Source organism: Ischnura elegans, chromosome 8 (assembly GCF_921293095.1).
Source record: "Ischnura elegans chromosome 8, ioIscEleg1.1, whole genome shotgun sequence".
NCBI classification, from domain to species: Eukaryota; Metazoa; Arthropoda; class Insecta; order Odonata; family Coenagrionidae; genus Ischnura; species Ischnura elegans.
Genome location: NC_060253.1, coordinates 37,593,383 through 37,611,094, shown reverse-complemented (window position 1 = coordinate 37,611,094; position 17,712 = coordinate 37,593,383). Strand labels below are relative to the sequence as shown.

The window sequence follows — 17,712 nt, the reverse complement described above, 5'->3', positions numbered from 1 at the left end:
TTAAATTTAGCACCAGAGGAAGAGGAGCCTCGTGAAAACCTTAACAAGAAACGGAACAACCTTATAGGCCATATCTTGAGACACGATGGCCTGATGAAGACAATCGTCGAGGGACAAGTGGAAGGCAAGAACGGAAAAGGAAGACCTCGAGCAAAATATATGGAACAAGTAAAGAAGGATGTGAAAGAGAAGAAATACGTAGGTGTGAAAAGATTAGCTGATAGGAGAACTGAGTGGAGAGCTGCGTCAAACCAATCCCAGGATTGTTGACCAGTGATGATGATGATGATGACCAGAGGAAGCCCTTCATTGGTTGTCCCCGTGCACTGTTACAATCTACAGCGACTTATGACCTCCTCACAATCATAGTAGGTCAACTAGAGGGCAATTTGAAGCTGATCACATCAATAATTACATTTTCAATGGAGTTACGATAACCTCGAACCACTCATGGGGAACACATGAAAGGAATATTTGCGGCATAGCCCTGAATAAATTAGGATTCGTTAAGCGTATTGTGGGAAGTTTTTCGGATGCTTAAGCAAAAGAAGGTGCTATTTCTCACTCGTCCGACCGCGCCTTGAATATGCAGCGAGAGCATGGGATCCGGTGTAGACTTAATCCGCGAACTGAATAAAATATTAAGGAGGGCTGCGCGTTTCGTCAAAAACTGCTACGGGCGTACGGACAGCGTTACCTATATGTTAAGCGAATAAGGATGGGAGTCGCTGGAGACTCGGAGGCTGCGCGCTAGGCTTACAATTAGATTGCTTGAGCAATTGAGAATGAATGTCTTTATGAGCGACACGGAGAACATAATATTAGAGCCACACTATATTTCCAGGTCCTACAGAGGCGATAAATTAAGAGAGACACTTTGCCGAAGGGATAGATATGGGAAATCGTTTTTCCTCCGAACCATAAAGGACTGTAATAAATGCCAGTCGTAATTTTGTTATAGTATTCACTTTTATGTGCAAATAGATGGTGCCCTACCACCCCCTGCCGCAAGCCTTTAAGGCGGCTTGCGGGGTACTATGTAGATGTAGATTAATAATGTCTTTGGCACCCTTTGGTTGGCTATATCTGAGTACCTTTATAGTAGGCTGCATGTCTCAGTGACCTTTGACTCCCATAGTACTCCTGGTGGTCAAATACTACTGATGTTGATGATAGGACATATTCATAGAATTTCTCATCCTCCCAAACCTGAGGTTTGACACAGCGATTTTCTCGATACTCGCCTTCAGTGACCATAACTTTGTCTTGATGTCCGAGGTCATCTAGGGTGACAAGATGGATCTGTGGACCTCGCCAATTACTTTAAAAAAGTGCGGTTAGGCATGTTGGTTGTACAGATATTGTGGAGTATATATTGATTAAATTTTACTTCGCAATGAAGTTCCACACCTTGGTTTGACCACTTCTTTCATGCCGCACCTTTCACATCAGTGGTGACCACCCCTGTGAACTCACTTTACAGCAACGGTACCCCTAATAAGTCGAGAAAAAATGAAATAATTTGTTTCCGCGAATATGGTGTCTTTTCTAATTTTTTTCAACACTCCTTGGCTATTTCAAACTATATATGGCAAAAAAATACCATTTTTCTCAATTTTGGTTACCAAAACGCTGAGATTTTTGCGTCAGCATAACAGCATACCTAGTCTCCGGCATACTTACTAACATTTTCATCTTTCTTTTGTGTTTTTGAATGACTTCAAAAAACTCACCCGCAAGAATATAATTACGTTTTCTCACAAATGAAAAATCACACAAAAAGCCATCAACATGAATGCATAAAAAATAGTTACAGTTTGCATGCATGCATGAAATATAGATCCGTTGCATTCATCGTAACGAAAATGAGAAATGGATATAAGAATAACACAATGGGACATCAGAGAAACATACTGGACGACTAATAATTTTAGCATTGCAAGTAAATAACTATACAGAAAAATAAGAAAAATAAATGGAAAGAGCGCAGTACATCAAAACTTATTATACCTAATTCTGCATGGACTTACAAAAAATAGAAGGCACAAAGGTAACGAAGTCTTTACTGCCTCCTGCATAGCTGTAAAAACAACACAATACAATAAATAAATCACAATAAATCACACAGCAATAAAAATCACACACAAATAGTGCACAGTCCACTGATGAAAACGTGACTCCAGGTCTCCTGCTTCTTCAAATTCTTCGATCTTCAGCTCCTGAGATTCCACTGTTCGATCCACATCTTCTCCAGAACAACGCAGCATTCCGCAGAATCACGTGCTGCAATAAAAAGCATCACTTGAACAAACGATACTACTAACTACCGCATCGAGGTTTGCCCTCGAGGTTTGCGGTATCAAAAAAATTAAAAGGATAAAATGTTACGTGAGACAAGATTAGTCAGGACTGGATGAGGCAATTCATATCGATTCATTAACTAACACCTATTTGCAAATTAATATTTTTGAAGTCGATTGGAATACATTGGTTCGTAATTTCAGTAAAAGAACTTGCGAGTGCAATTCAATTCTATCAAAATGAATTACTGCAGACTTTACCGTTTTGATTTCATTAAAAAGATTCACTGTATTAATCTAGTGTTTGGATTTAGTATAGTAGGTAGTAGTGCATGTAGTAGAGTTGTACTACATCATTGCATTTGCAATGATGTAGCTGTAAAATAAGGTGTAAAGCAACAAAAAGCTGTAATACCATTATGCATGGGGGTAGGCCTGTTTTACAATGAATGTTACAGTAAAACATTAAATCCCCAAAATAATTCAGAAAATTCACTTATAAATAATACATTAAAAGAAGGAACCGGACATATTAATTTACTTCTTAAGTCAAATAATAAATGAGAGCGAATAGGGTCTTAATAGAATCTTAATGAAGGATTTCAATAAATAAAGTGAAAATATTCGAAAACAACAATGAAAAAGTTTCCTTCGTGATCCAATTTTGAAAAATAATACAGTCTCATCAAAGATGACTAAAGAGGATACCAAATGTCTCATAAGTAGAAGACGAACTATTCAATGCTAGGCGATTTCAAAATGAAGATTAGTTATATCACTGGCTCGTGATTATTGATCTCCAATTGGAAAGGCAATACGCAAAGAAGCAATTAAATATAATGAGAATAATTATACTCATATAAGTCAAACTTCCATTTTACCAAAAAGTGACATGTAATCTCTGCATAAACAGAATTAAATTTTAGATTTCCATTTGAAGTGTCATAACATGGTCATTAGCTGAAATAACATAAATAAAATCGATTCCTACCATTGTGTAACTGCGTCCAATACGTGAAGTTTTCATAATCCAGAGCAGTTCCGTCCTTTTCTCAAATTTGAATTCAGTTCCAGGGATGAGTTGCGGCTATGAAGAGAAAAATGAGTGCGTTAAAAATACTCAGCTATGCACACGCGAAAAGACCGTACAAAATGCTCATAAAAATCAAATAACTTCGGCAATTTTTGAAAACAATAGTGATAGCTATCAACAAAAGAATGATATAGGTGATTAAGATAAATCGTAAAATGAACTAAATAAGTTTACAGGATTAATGTGTTGACTAATTGCACTCACTGTTTATTGCACTGGAATAGTGGTAAAAGTATTTATTATATCTTCCCATTAACGTTAGAATTTAACTGGAAATGCAAAATATCACTACAAAAGGAAACAAAAATTTAGTTGAAAATCGTAAGATCTTTACTGGAAAATTCTAGTTAATCCACTTCATTTAACAAATAATTAAGGCTTTCAATTTCAAATTGAGATCTCAAAACATATGGAATGAAAGTAAATTGAATTTAATCTTACTGTTACGTGATGGCGCCGCACACGTATGTTCTTCAAGAAACGGAGAAGCATGCCGTACGTCCTCTTCGACCGTTGTCTTCAGCTCTTCATATCCTGGGATGGCTCGAGCCTGGGGAGACGTAGGATTAGTAGGCACGTAAAAAAACCCTTGCAATTAATACCCCCAAAGCTTCGCATACACTCCACGACAACATACAGGAGGCATCTTTGCACTCCAACACAGTGACAAAGTCCCATTTCTGTACGCTGCAATGGATTAGCGTGAATACCAAACTTTGGTTCGAAACACTGAAATACCGCACGCATAAAAACGCCTAGCCTTACGTTACGCAACTTTATCGGCCCTAAAGGCCCAAATCAAAGCTAACACTTTCGCTGTCCCTGTGATGTGGTCCTTTTCGACCGTCGTCTTCTGACTTCTTTTCTTCAAATCTTGAGACGACATCGCTATCTTCTTTGCGTTGTCCTCTTCGACTGTTGTCTTCTGATCTTCAAATCCGATGGCTTGAGCCTGGGGAGAGGTAGGATTAGTAGGCGCATACAAAAATAAAAAACCCTTGCACTCAATACCCCCATAGCTTCGCATACACTCCACAACAACATACAGGAGGTATCTTTGCACTTAAACACAGTGACAAAGTCCCATTTCTGTACGCTGAAATGGATTAGCGTGTATACAAAACCATGGTTCGAAAGGCTAAAAATTAACGCACGCACAAAAACGCCTAGCCTTACGTTACGCATTTTTTCGGCACTTAAGGCCCAAATCAAATCTAACACACGCATAATCTTCTTGTCTTGATCCTCTTCGACCGTCGTCTTCTGATCTTCAAATCCGATGTCTTGAGCCTGGGGAGAGGTAGGATTAGTATGCACATACAAAAATAAAACCCTTGCACTAAATACCCCCAAAGCATCGCATACACTCCACGACAACACACAGAAGGCAGCTTTGCACCAAAACAGTGACAAAGTCCCATTTCTGTACGCTGCAATGGATTAGCGTGAATACCAAACTTTGGTTCGAAACACTGAAATACCGCACGCATAAAAACGCCTAGCCTTACGTTACGCAATTTTTTTCGGCCCAAAAGACCCAAATCAAAGCTAGAAATAAACGCACGCATAAAAATGCCTAGCCTTACGTTACGCAATTTTTTTTCGGCCCTAAAGGCCCAAATCAAAGCTAACACTCGCAATTTCTTCTCTCTGTGGTTCTCTTCAACCGTTGTCTTCTCTCTTCTTTTCTTTAAATCCAGCGATGACTTCATTCTGTGGAGAGGTAGGATTAGTATGCACATACAAAAATATAAATAACACTTCCCTCCCCAACCCACCCAAAAACACACCCAAATACAAAATAAAAGAAAAATAAACAATATCGCACACACACACACCCCTACCTACAGTTGAGCTCAATCTAAATAAACCATACTAAGGTTTATGATGCATGTCATTTTCGTAATCATTTCGTAGTCATTTTTGGATCCATACCTTTAGCGCTATATTCATCATATTCTCAACCTTGTTCTTGGCCAATTTTCTTTGTCAATTTTTATATTCACGTGATTTGGTACCAGTTGTCATAACCTCTCATTATTTTCAACCATTTATCACCTCTTTACTCTCTGAGTCAATTTTGACTCTTTACGCTGTGCACATTCGATTGACGTCACCAATTATGGAGATCTCATGTACTTTTATACCTTGATTCATTCGATGTGTTATTCGTGTGTAAATTTGAATGCGTATGTGTATGTGAACGACACATAAATTTAAACCCTCATCATCGCCCAAAAATATCACTCGTATGCCTGAAACTTCTAGCGATGAACAGCCTATCACTTCTCCCCCAATGAAGATTCCTTTTTTCTTTCCAGCCGAAGGCTTGAAAATCTTCATTTTGTGATTCCACTTATCGTTGTTCCGAAGTCACTTTCCCAACTCTTTCATTCTGTAAAGAAAAGAAAAGATAATCCATGTTAGTTCGTGCGTCAAAAATTACAGATGAGCACAGCAGCGCATTACATTCAAACTTTGCTCAAAAGATTATTAAAAAAAAATTATGAAAAGAAAATTATCAATTCTTGGAAATCAAAATTTACCGACCGTGATAAATAATAATTATTCTGAAAGTATATAACAATGGCCAGAATATATCAAATAAATAAAGTATTTTATATATTGATTGAAATAAGTTCGTAATTAATGAAAAGAGGTTTCATTCCTTTCAGGGGATGATAAAATCAATAACATGAGAGAAAACGAAGTGGAAATCAAATGAAAACTAAGTCAAATAAAAAATACAAAATGTACACAAACGTTATGTTCTTAAAATATTCCCATTCACAGATCTCCTCTTTCTAACCATCTACAATAACAATAACCAAGGCAAAAATACGGCTTCCTTTTAGAAAACTCTCACTAGGTGAATTATTTATTTGACATGATGGTTTATGTTGTGATTATAAAGTTAAAAAAAATACGCATAAAACATATTGTTATTGGCTTCACAAAAGGGACGTGTAATTAGATATTAGATAATTAATTAGATAATATTTAAAAAATTCGATAACTATGATCCGATAAAATTTAATGTGCATCGAACTTCCTCCTCACTTTTAACCGCGAAAAATCATCAAGGCTGCATAATACAGTTACGTTAAGGAAAAGCGGACGATAAAAATAGTTGATGCAAAGGGATGAAGTGTGGAGAAACTGCAATCAAATTAGGTTTATTTTCCAACGTCGCGATGATGTAAAGGCGGATTTAGTGGGTGACTTACCCCCTCCCAGAAGCTTAAAAATAGACAAGATTTTTGTTACGGTTATGATTACGTTCGTTTTATGTTGTGTATTACGGAACCTGAATCATTTAACCCTCGAGCGGGCGCGCTAGCGCATTAAGTACGCCAATCTTCGAAAACCAAGGATTTCCACATTGTACGTACATTCTGGTCTAGATAACCCTCGTGTATGTTCTTGCAATGTCATTTTTATTGCATAAATTGTGAGTTTTTAAAGCACAAAGTATTGTGGCAAATTTTTAGATCGGCAAAAGGAGCCCGACTCCCGTGGTGTCGGTAAATTACGCCGCGCGACCGGACGTGTACCACCTGTGTACTTTTAAATATAAATTTAAATGCCAAATTGTACCACCAATATATATATAAAATCTCTAACTAATTTCTACAAATTAAATAAATTTTTAACAAAAATCGAGTGTCATCATATAAATGCATACATCGTGAACAAAGTATGAAAAAAATTTCATTGAAGACAAAGTGAAGAGATGGAAAGAATGTCTGGAGGAGTTATAAAACGGAAGCAAACTCGGCTCAAAAGTTATCGAAGAGGAATGTGAAACAGAAAAGGATGGCATGGGGGAGATGCTCATTGCGAAGAGAATGGAGAAGAAAAAAAACGACTTTCATGTATTTGTCGCCTTGGAGAAAGCATTCAACAATGTGGAATGGCACTCAATGCTTAAAATGCTGAAAAAAATTGGAGGGCTCCACAATTATCGTAGAGTTGTTCAAGTAGCTGACAAAATATGGTATGAGGACCCAACACTGCAGACGATAGAATAGGTGTAACTAGGATGAGAACTGTCCCCATAATTTGTAATGTTTAAATCGAGAAAGCCATTACTAAAATCAAAGAGAAGGCCGTGGGTATCAATATCCATGGAGAAAGTTTATGCTGCTATTTGTGGATGAAATAGCTGTCAAAACTTTGACAAAGAATGATTTGAAGAAGGCTTTGACGAAGATGAAAAGGAAAATGACTGGATATAACTTGAAAATCATTAAAAAGAAGGCTAAGGTAGGAAGGCTAGGGCATGTAGCAAAAGAGAGAAATAGAACTACTACAAAAAAGCTTGAAGAGGTGAAGACTTTTGTTACCTAGGAAGCCGAATTACCAACGATGTACGAAGCAAGAAAGAAATAGTCAATGGAATTACGCAGGCCAAGAGGGCTTTCAACAAAAAGAAGAATCTACTAACAGCTGAGAATACCAGCATAGAAAGTAGGAAACAATTAATAAGATGCCAAGAGTGGTGTGTGCATTCTGGATGGATATTTATTTGCTGACAAAAATGAGGTCCTTCGAATTCGGACAATGGGTAGGGGACTTAAAGGATAGGGAACCCTGTTGAAAAGAGTGAGGATTGTTTTACTGAGTGTAACCATTTCGCTGTTTTGAGTTGCGCTTGAAGCTGTGCGCTTCTTTCTTTCACCTTGTCCTTAGGACATCCAGTTATGAAATTTAGCTTATGGTACGGGAGTAAGTCAATGAGAGAATCTCAAAAAAGACATTCCTATCCTTCCTACCTAACTTCTTCATCTGATAACATGTGGATACCCCTTCCCTTCAACAATCTTTTAGTGTTCCATCATCAGGACACATCACTGATAATTTTACAGGGCTGGCACTAAGTCATAAAAACTATGCCCAATAGCTATTTATGAAAGCCCTCAAGAAAACAGTAATGAAAAAATAATCAAGTCATTAAATTTTTTCTCAGTAAATTTCATCCTCGATGTGCAATAAAGATAAATCATGACCACACTATGAAAAATGATTATCATGAAAGCTTGGTTGAGATACACCAGTAGAATCTACTAGAGACAGGCACAAAAGTAATCACGGGTACAAAATATTGAGGGAGTGACTTTTTTGTGGCCTATAGAGTGTGTATAAGATGATACAAGGCTCATCATGATACAAGGCTCTCGAAGGAAAATATAATTTGCCTATTTATCAATTGACACAATGAATAACTCTCTTCAAATCAATTGATTGATCATATCATAATTTTTACAATACAATTATTACTCACATCAATACAATTAATACTCACTTTATTGTTATTAATCGAATACAAATAAAAATTTACTGAAGTGTTTTCAATTTGTCAAAATATTACAATAAAAATGATAGCAAATTGGCCTATTTTAAAGATCCTGAATTTTAAGAACAAAATAATAGATTGTGCCATAAAATTTAAGCAATATAATATTCTACATACGGAGCATGTTTCTCTATGGAAGCGAGACGTGGACGTTGACAGCAGCAGAGAAGTCAAGAGTGGAAGCATTCGAGATGTAGCGCTACCGAAGAATGATGAAGATTGGATACATCGAGTGACTTATGACGAGGTGCTAAGAAGATTGAGAGAATAGAGAAGTCTTCTAAAAACCTTAAGCGGAAGACGGGACAACTTAGTTGGCCACATCATCAGGCAGGATGTCCTGATAAAAACTATCGAATAAGGACAGGTGGAAGAGAAGACACTACATAGGACAGGTTATAAAGAATGGGAAGTGAAGCTATACATCTCTATTAAAATGCCAGCGGAATGGAGAGAGGAGTGGAAAGCTGCATCAAACCAATCTTAAGATTGTTAACTTATGATGATGATCATTAGAATCTCTATCGGGTGTGGCTAAAGACGATTGGTACCATGTTTATAGACGGACAGTGTACCTATACTCAGGGATGCCTTTGATATATTGAAAAACGAAGTAACCAGATTGACTCTTAGCTTCGTGTACGAGTTCAATTAAGCATCTGTCTCGCGAAATTAATAAAGCAATTCATCACAATGCGTGACATCAGCTATAAATATGATTCTCGTGCATACTATTGCACAGCATTTCACTTATTGGAAATCGAAATCCTCCTCGAACGAATTGGAACTACAACAGATTCAACCCTACTATATTTCGAAGGTCAAACGTTTCCACGATATTGCGGGCGAAAGTGGGGAATTCTGGAATCCTTTGTTTAGCACTTGCGTTCTGTGAGGTTGCACATGACCAGGGACGAATAGAGGCCACGATAAGTCAAATGGGCAAAGCACGTTTTCAACGATTCACGAAAATGCACATCCAAATTCACAAACCAGCTTGCAATGCTAAATGTATCAAGCTCTGCAATTACCGTAGAATTGTGCACAGTTTGCATAAATACCGAGCAGCAATGACAAAATGTGGACCCAACAGTAGCGATGCAAGAATTGGAGAAGTAACCCAAGGGTGTTCACTGTCCCCATAATTTTTAATGTTTACATCGAGAAAGCCATCAAGAAAATCAAAGAGAAGCTTGTGGGCTGCAAAATATACCGCGAAAAGTCGTGAAGTACAAGAATGTATGCGAAAATGCACAGAAAAATAATCCGATTCAATTCTAAAATGACTGCAGGCAAGAGTGAGGAAGATATCACAAGTTCAAATATTTTTATTGCATACCCTGTGTTTAGCGGCAATAAGAAGAATCGCAATGAACAAGCAAATTTAAAAGTAGAAAGGCATTGTTGTTGTGTTGTGTTCTCACCATGTGTCACGAATTAGCCAACAACTCATGTTCGTAAACCTCAACAACTACGCTTCCATTCACGTTGCAATTTAATCGAAAAAAAGTTCCGAATCCAACTACAATTGCAAAGACGCTGTTTACTAATCGACTGCTTAAGATCATAAAATCTCCCACTTGGAATATCATTGAGCCATTATTCTTGGAATTTAACAAAAAAAAGATTTTGTTTTGAAGTTCAATTGGGAAAATCTCTACACCCTGAGCTTCTCTACGGAAATAAGGCATGGACAATGACAGCAGCGGAGCGATCAAGGATAAAGGCCTTCAAAATTTGATGCAACAGAAAAATCATGAGGATCAAATGGATCGACCGAGCAAGTAATGAGGAAGGGTTAAAAAGAGTACGAGAGAAGAGATGCCTCATGAAAATATTGATAAGACCACGGAGCAAACATGTATGGTAAGAACGGAAAAAAGACCTCGAATGATAAAAATGGTATGGTTTACAAAATATTCGAGTTCAAGAAGGATGTGAAAGAGAAGGAATACGAAGGTATGAATAGATTAGCTGATAGGAAAATTGAGTGGAGAGCTGCGTCAAACCAATCTTAGGATTGGTGAACAGTGATGATGATAAGGCATGATCCATGAACAGTCAAGTCCTATGTATCTCTATAAAAACGAATGGATTTATGACATAATAATCATATATGTTGAAGCATTATATTGGACTCATGAAAAGCTAAAAGACTCCTCGAGAAGGTTATTCATCTGATATTCAAATTTCTTGTTTACATATGCCGTGATTGTAATTATAAATAGCCTTAGTTGTATGGTATATTTAATTGTGACCACCTGAGGTTTGATGTCTTGAGTGAAAAAAATTAGAGAGTATTTGGAACATAAATAGTTCACGAAAGTAATTACCGCGAATTATCATCTAAAAATAAAACTAACAGTAACATTTATGTATTGTTTTCTATTTGGGAATGCGCTATTTTTGCCGAACAAACTGTCTCTAGGATGCGTCGAGGGTCGCACCTGTTTTGAGTAGGGAAGCAAGCAAAATACAAATCTTTGCTTAACATTTGTTTTTAGGGAATCGGACGGGCTATTTGAAGATGGAAGTCTAAGAATTAGGAGTCGACAAAACGAAAACTAAAGTCATCCTCGGCTGAACTCTCAATCAGAACGCAAGGCCACTAACGGTGATTGCAAAGCCAAGTTTGGATTTTAATTAAATGACAGTTGTAACCAATGGAAAAAGAGACTGTGGGAATGACCGCATGGTTCAGGAAATGATGGGTCGAACCATCACTCAACTTTAACCCTTTCTAAACCTTTAGTCCTTTAGTCCCTTTAACCTTTTCTAACCCAGAGCTGTTTCTGGGAAAATCCAATTTCAAGATTTTTCACTTTGAAAACTTGAAAATTTTACACTCAATGATAATTATCCAGGCAGCTAAATATTTTGTCATTAAAATTTACCCTACAAAATAATATTTAGCTTAGATATCTTCTAAACAGAGCTGAAACTTAAAACATTTTTGATGTGGCTTAGTAGCAACATAGGGTTATAAAGGGTTAAACCTATCGCTTGAGCTATTATTCTAAGGGATAGAAAAATGAACGTGTCATTCAGGCTTTAGTATCAGATCACTGAACTAAAGCGAAAATACGCTGAAAATTTGGCTAAATTATAGTTCAGGTGAGTGAAAGAATAAGATGATGTACTCTTGATAGTGAAATTTCTCTTAATATGATGCTATCATGCTATATGACGACGATTTTTAAATAAAGATTCACAGCCTAACTGAATAGAAGCATGCAAAGGACGAGCTGTGCTCAATGACACGGATATGGGAATGAACTAGTTCCAAATTTCAAAAAAACAGTGGGGAACAAAATGGGATCGTATGTGACTGAGAAATCATATTTTAAAAACTTTAAAAGTGGTCCAGGAGAACAAGCTAAGGAAGTTCTAGATAGAAGTAAAATAGTAAAGAAAAATCATGATATGAGCCTCACAGGAAGTCTAGGATCTCATTGAATACGAAAATTTTAAAATGAGAGTGAGGAACAAGATTTTTCAAAAAGTAATGGAGGCCGGAGAAATGTGGATGAAGAAAATATTTGAAGGCAAAAAAAAAACCATGCAAATGGGAAAGTAATGCAAATGACCGTTTTCTCTGACAATAAAAAATTTTACTCACCCTCCATCAACATATTAAAAGCATGAGTGACTAATGGCTAGATAAATGTGTGTTTCTTTCGTTTTTAAAATTAAAATTGTAAGAAATAATTAATTAGTTTAGTTATTTAATATTCGTGGTTATATGTGAACTATGAATTGACAGTCTTGCGGTATGTGTACAAATTTATGAAAATAAAAAATAAAAGTACGCTTTTGAAATAGCTAAATTAAGATTCATTAACTATGAGGACAGCACTAGCTACCCTCGAGCATATATCGTAAGGGACCATTACTTAATAGCGATGTAAAGCCACAGAGCATAAAAACTGAAGAAAGTGGTGAGAAGCATTAGGAAAATAGAAAAATTTAAGGAAAATTAGCATGGAGTGCAATTTCAGGAAGCAGCGGAGAACAAAATAGCATAGAATAGGATGTGACTGATAAACCAGGGGAAAAGAGAAAGAACTTGAGCTCTGTGTCAAAGGAAGCAGCTAAGGAATTTTTTGAGATACGGAAAATCATTGAGGAAAAATATCAAATGGATCACGCAGAATCTTGAACCCCATCAGACACTACATAAGTATAAGAGTACGAGAACTGAGGAATTCTAAATGAGAATAAGAAACTGGATTTGTCGCGAAGTAAGGGAGGCCACAGAAACGTGAATGAAGTATATATTCGAAGGCAAACTAAAATATCAGGTATATGGGAAAGTAGAAAGCTGCCTAAGGGATAGTGACTAAGCACTTAAAATAATGAACACAGAATGCAATACCGAGACAAAAAGGGAAAAATTTTTACCGAAAAACAAGACAAAGTGAAGGGATAGGTTGAATATCTGGAAGAGTTGTGAAAAGGACGGAGTCTTAGTACGAAAGCAATCGAAAAGAGTATCGAGTTGCATGAAGATGAATTGGTAGTCCGAATTTTAAGAGACCAGAATTTGACGCGGTAGCAGCGTTAGTGGATTGGAATTCAATGCTTTTAATTCTTAAAGAAGCAATGAAAGAAGCGTGCTTAACAATGACAGATGATTCATCCTTAATTTATTAAAAGAACCAAGTAGCGGTGACAAGGTTAGGACCCAGCTATGACGAATAAAAAGATAGAATGTTGTGAGATGAGGCTATAATATTTTCCCCGTAATTTTCAAAAATAATATTTACAGCATAAAGTCAAATTAGCAACAATGGACGAAGCAAGAAAGTCAGTGGAATAAATCAGGCGAAGAGGAAATTCTTCTAAAAGAAAGGTCTTCTTACAGCTGAGATTACAAGCGTAGGAGTAAGGAAACAATTCAATAGTTGCTTCATATGGAGCATGCTTTTATATGGAAGTGAGCCTTGGACATTCACAGCAGCAGAAAAGTCAAGAGTGGAAGCATACGAAATGTAGCGATACCGAAGAATGATGAAGATAAAATGGATCGACCGCGTAATGAACGAGGAAATGTTAAGAAGAGTGGGAGAAGAGAGAAGTCTTCTAAAAATCTTAAGCAGAAGACGGGAAAACTTAGCTGGCCACATTTTGAGGCACAATGGCATGATGAAGATCCCCAGTTTTGCAGCCATATTTATTAATGGCATGAGTATCCACGAGGAAAAATTTGCATAGGCTATAAGAAATTTCCTTTCCCTTGGGCTACAACCTTGTCGCGGTGGAAAGGCTTGCGCGTTCCTATGACCCCTAGAGCTGCACTGGCGGGATTAATCCTAAATTATTCCCGGTAGGGCCACCCATGCCAGATAGGTCGAAGGGTAGGAGCCAGACGAAAGGTAGTCCACGTGATGGTGTCACGTAAAAAACACTGTTGGAATGGAAGTGGGAAACCCTACCAACTATCTCTTCCCAGAACACATGGAGAACAACCAAATGAGCCTCGGAATCTCATCGCCCGGGACCCGTCCGCAAAGGGCGGGTGTCGGGCACGGCAGCGAGGTCGGCAAGGTCCTCGGGGTCGCCAACATGCGAAATCCTTGCAGAGACTTATCATCATCACCATCAGCAGCAATGAAGAAAGAAGAAAAGAAGACCAAGAATATGGAGAAGAAGAAGTCGGCTGTAAATGTAGGGACGTGGAATGTGAGGACTATGATGAGGGCGGGGAAATTAGAAAATATCAAAAGGGAAATGGATAAAGGGAGGATAGACATCTTAGGATTATGCGAGGTGAGGTGGAGGGATGGGGGGACTATTGGAGTGATGGGTACAGGGTTATATATAGTGGAGGGGAAGAAAGCCAGCGGGGGGTAGCTTTAGTACTAAACGGGAAGATGGGTAAGCGTGTGGTAGGTATAGACCAGGTAAGCGATAGGATTCTGGTGGTAGAAATTGAGGCGCGGCCCACCAACCTTGTGGTGGTCCAAGTTTACATGCCCACTAGCAATCATAGGGAGGAAGAAGTAGATGAGGTGTATGAACAGCTCGAGGAAATAATTAGAGACACACCGGGTACGAAAAATCTGGTAGTAATGGGGGACTGGAACGCCTCAGTCGGGGAAGGCAGGGATGGAAACGAAATAGGAGATTTTGGTCTAGGAAAACGGAACGACAGGGGAGAGAAAGCAACAGAATTTTGTAGGAGAAACAAATTATTCATCACAAACACGTGGTTCAATCATCATAAAGGGCGAAGGTACACGTGGAAAAGTCCAGGGGATGCGGGGAGATATCAAATAGACTACATTATGGTAAGACAGAGGTTTAGGAATAGTGTGAAAAACTCGCGCAGCTTCCCTGCAGCGGATGCGGATTCGGACCACAATCTAGTGCTCATGAAATGCAACGTAAGATTCAAAAGACTTATAAGAGTTAGGAAGACGAAGAAATGGAACGTAGAAGCCCTGAAAGGGAGCATGAGGAGAGAATATCAGGAACTAGTGGACATTAGTATGCGGGACATTGACAACACCAAGACTGTTGAGGAAAAATGGGATAATATTAAAACGGGAATAGTCAAAGCGGCGGAGAAGTCAATTGGCTACGTGGACAGTAGAAGGATAAAGAAGCCGTGGATAACGGAGGCAATGGTAAAAGAAATGGAGGAGAGAAGGAAGTGGAAGAACGTGGACACAGAACAGGGCAAAAGAATGTATAGGGAATTGAATAATCGATTACGACGTGAAACTAAGAGGGCAAGGGAGGCTTGGTGGAAAGGACAGTGCGAGGAAATGGAAAAGTTCCAGAAGGATGGAGAAGTAGGCGCGTTGTACGCCAAAGTTAAGTCGCTATCGGGCGGCAAAAGAGGACAAACCATGTCTAAAATTAAGGCTAAGGATGGGAGGATGCTAACCGAGCGAGCAGAGGTACAGTGTAGGTGGAAGGAATACGTGGAGGACCTGTATGACGGAATGAACAGACCAGAGAGATTGACTCTAGAGTAGGAAAGTGCAGTGGAGGAGGACAATCTTGGGCCGGGGATATTATATTCGGAAATAGAAAGAGCATTTCGTGATATGAAGGCTAGGAAAGCAGTAGGCGTGGACAATATCTCGTGTGAGCTTCTGAAGAATCTAGGGAAGGAAGGTAAGAAAAGGTTTTTCGAACTAGTGCGCAGGATCTACGAAGAGGGATGTTGGCCGGAAGATTTCGTGAAGACGGTTTTAATTCCGCTTCCGAAGAAGAAGAAAGCTGTGGAATACGGAGATTATAGGACTATCAGCCTAATATCGCATGCGGCGAAAGTGGTACTGAGGATATTGAACAGACGAATGGAGGCGAGGGCAAACGAATATTTGGGCGAAGATCAGTTTGGTTTCAGAAAAGGGAAGTCAACTCGTGATGCAATAGCAATAATGAGGTCCCTCGTGGAGAGGAGGCTAGAATATGACCAGGACGTATATGCGTGTTTCGTGGATTTTGAGAAAGCGTTTGATAGGGTGAACTGGGTGAAGCTAATGGATATTCTCAAGAGAATGGGTGTAGATTGGAGGGATAGACGACTGATTCGTAATCTGTATATGGCCCAGACTGCGCAAGTGAGGATAGCGGACGGAGAATCTGGGTGGGCAAGCATTGACCGAGGTGTGAGGCAAGGCTGTCCTCTATCGCCGCTGCTCTTTAACGTGTACGCTGAAGAGATGGTAAGGGAAGCGTGGGATGAGTTAGAAGCTGGGATAAAAGTGGGACGAATGATGTTCAAATCAGTGAAATTCGCGGATGACCAAGCGTTGATCAGCCAGACAGCGAGGGGGCTTCAGGCTCTAGTGAATGCGTCATACGAACGTTGCGAGGAGTATGGGATGAGGATTAATCACAGGAAAACTAAGGTTATGCGGTTTTGTAAAGCATCACGAGCGAGGAATGTGAGACTCAAGATAAAGGTGGGTGGTGAAAAACTTGAGCAGGTTGAGCAATTCAACTATTTAGGCAGTACGTTAGAGGAAAACGGATACAGTAGTAAGGACATCAGGAAGAGAATAGCATTAGCGAAGGAGGCGTTCATGAACAGGAAGGAGCTTCTGAGAGGATCGTTGTGTAAGAGTTTAAAGAAAAGGCTGGTGAAGAGTTTGATTTGGAGTGTAGCTCTCTACGGTGCGGAAACGTGGACACTGAGGAAAGAAGACGAGAGAAGATTGGAGGCATTCGAGATGTGAGTATGGAGAAGAATGGAGAGGGTGAAATGGACGGAGAGGAAAAGGAATGACGAAGTGGTTGGCGAGGAGAGGCAGCTTTCAGATGAGATACGGAGGAGACAAGAAGGTATGGATGTAGTTAGTGCTAAGCGGGGAGGGGATGTTGAAAATGGTGTTAGAGGGTAGAATGTTAGGGAAACGAGGGAGGGGAAGGAAAAGAATAGGATTTTTAGATGGATTGAAAGAGAGTAGGCCTTACAGTGAATTAAAGAAGGCAGTGCTGGAAGGAAAGGGAGGCTCCCAGATCGCTTCTCGAATACTCCATGGAAACCTACCTTAATCGGTAGAATACTATAATAATAATAAGAAATTTGCAAAGATTCTAGTAAAAACGGGTTGAACAATGACCAAGTATCACCTAAGAATCACCATTCATAAAGATTAAATATTAGTGTGCAGCTAAAAAGAGGAATTCATCTAGAGAGAGGAATTCAAGAATAACAAAAAAATAGTGAAACAAAAACTGGGAGTGATCGACGAGTTTATACTACTTGGGAAGCAGAATGACCAGCGATGGAAGGAATAATCAGTTGAATAGCCCAGACAAAGAGAGCTTTAAAGAAAAAAAAAGATCTTTTCAGATCAAGAAATTTAAGCATAGAAATAAAGAAACAATTCATCATAACTCACAAATTCAGTTTGCTTCTCTACGGTAATGGATCGTGGACAATCACAGCAGCGGAGAAACTGCTAGTTATTCGCTTAAATGAACGTTAAATGGATTGAATG

The 17,712-nt window shown here is 38.7% G+C and overlaps 1 long non-coding RNA gene across 1 annotated transcript; it reads right to left on the bottom strand.

The window, feature by feature from the left end:
- Nucleotides 1-1,850: 1,850 nt before the first annotated feature.
- LOC124164510 lies at nt 1,851-4,447 on the bottom strand. The gene is made up of 3 exons (XR_006866052.1): nt 3,835-4,447; nt 3,292-3,387; nt 1,851-2,283 (listed from the first exon to the last, which is right to left on the bottom strand). It is a non-coding gene; the product is annotated as an uncharacterized LOC124164510 (long non-coding RNA).
- Nucleotides 4,448-17,712: the final 13,265 nt, after the last annotated feature.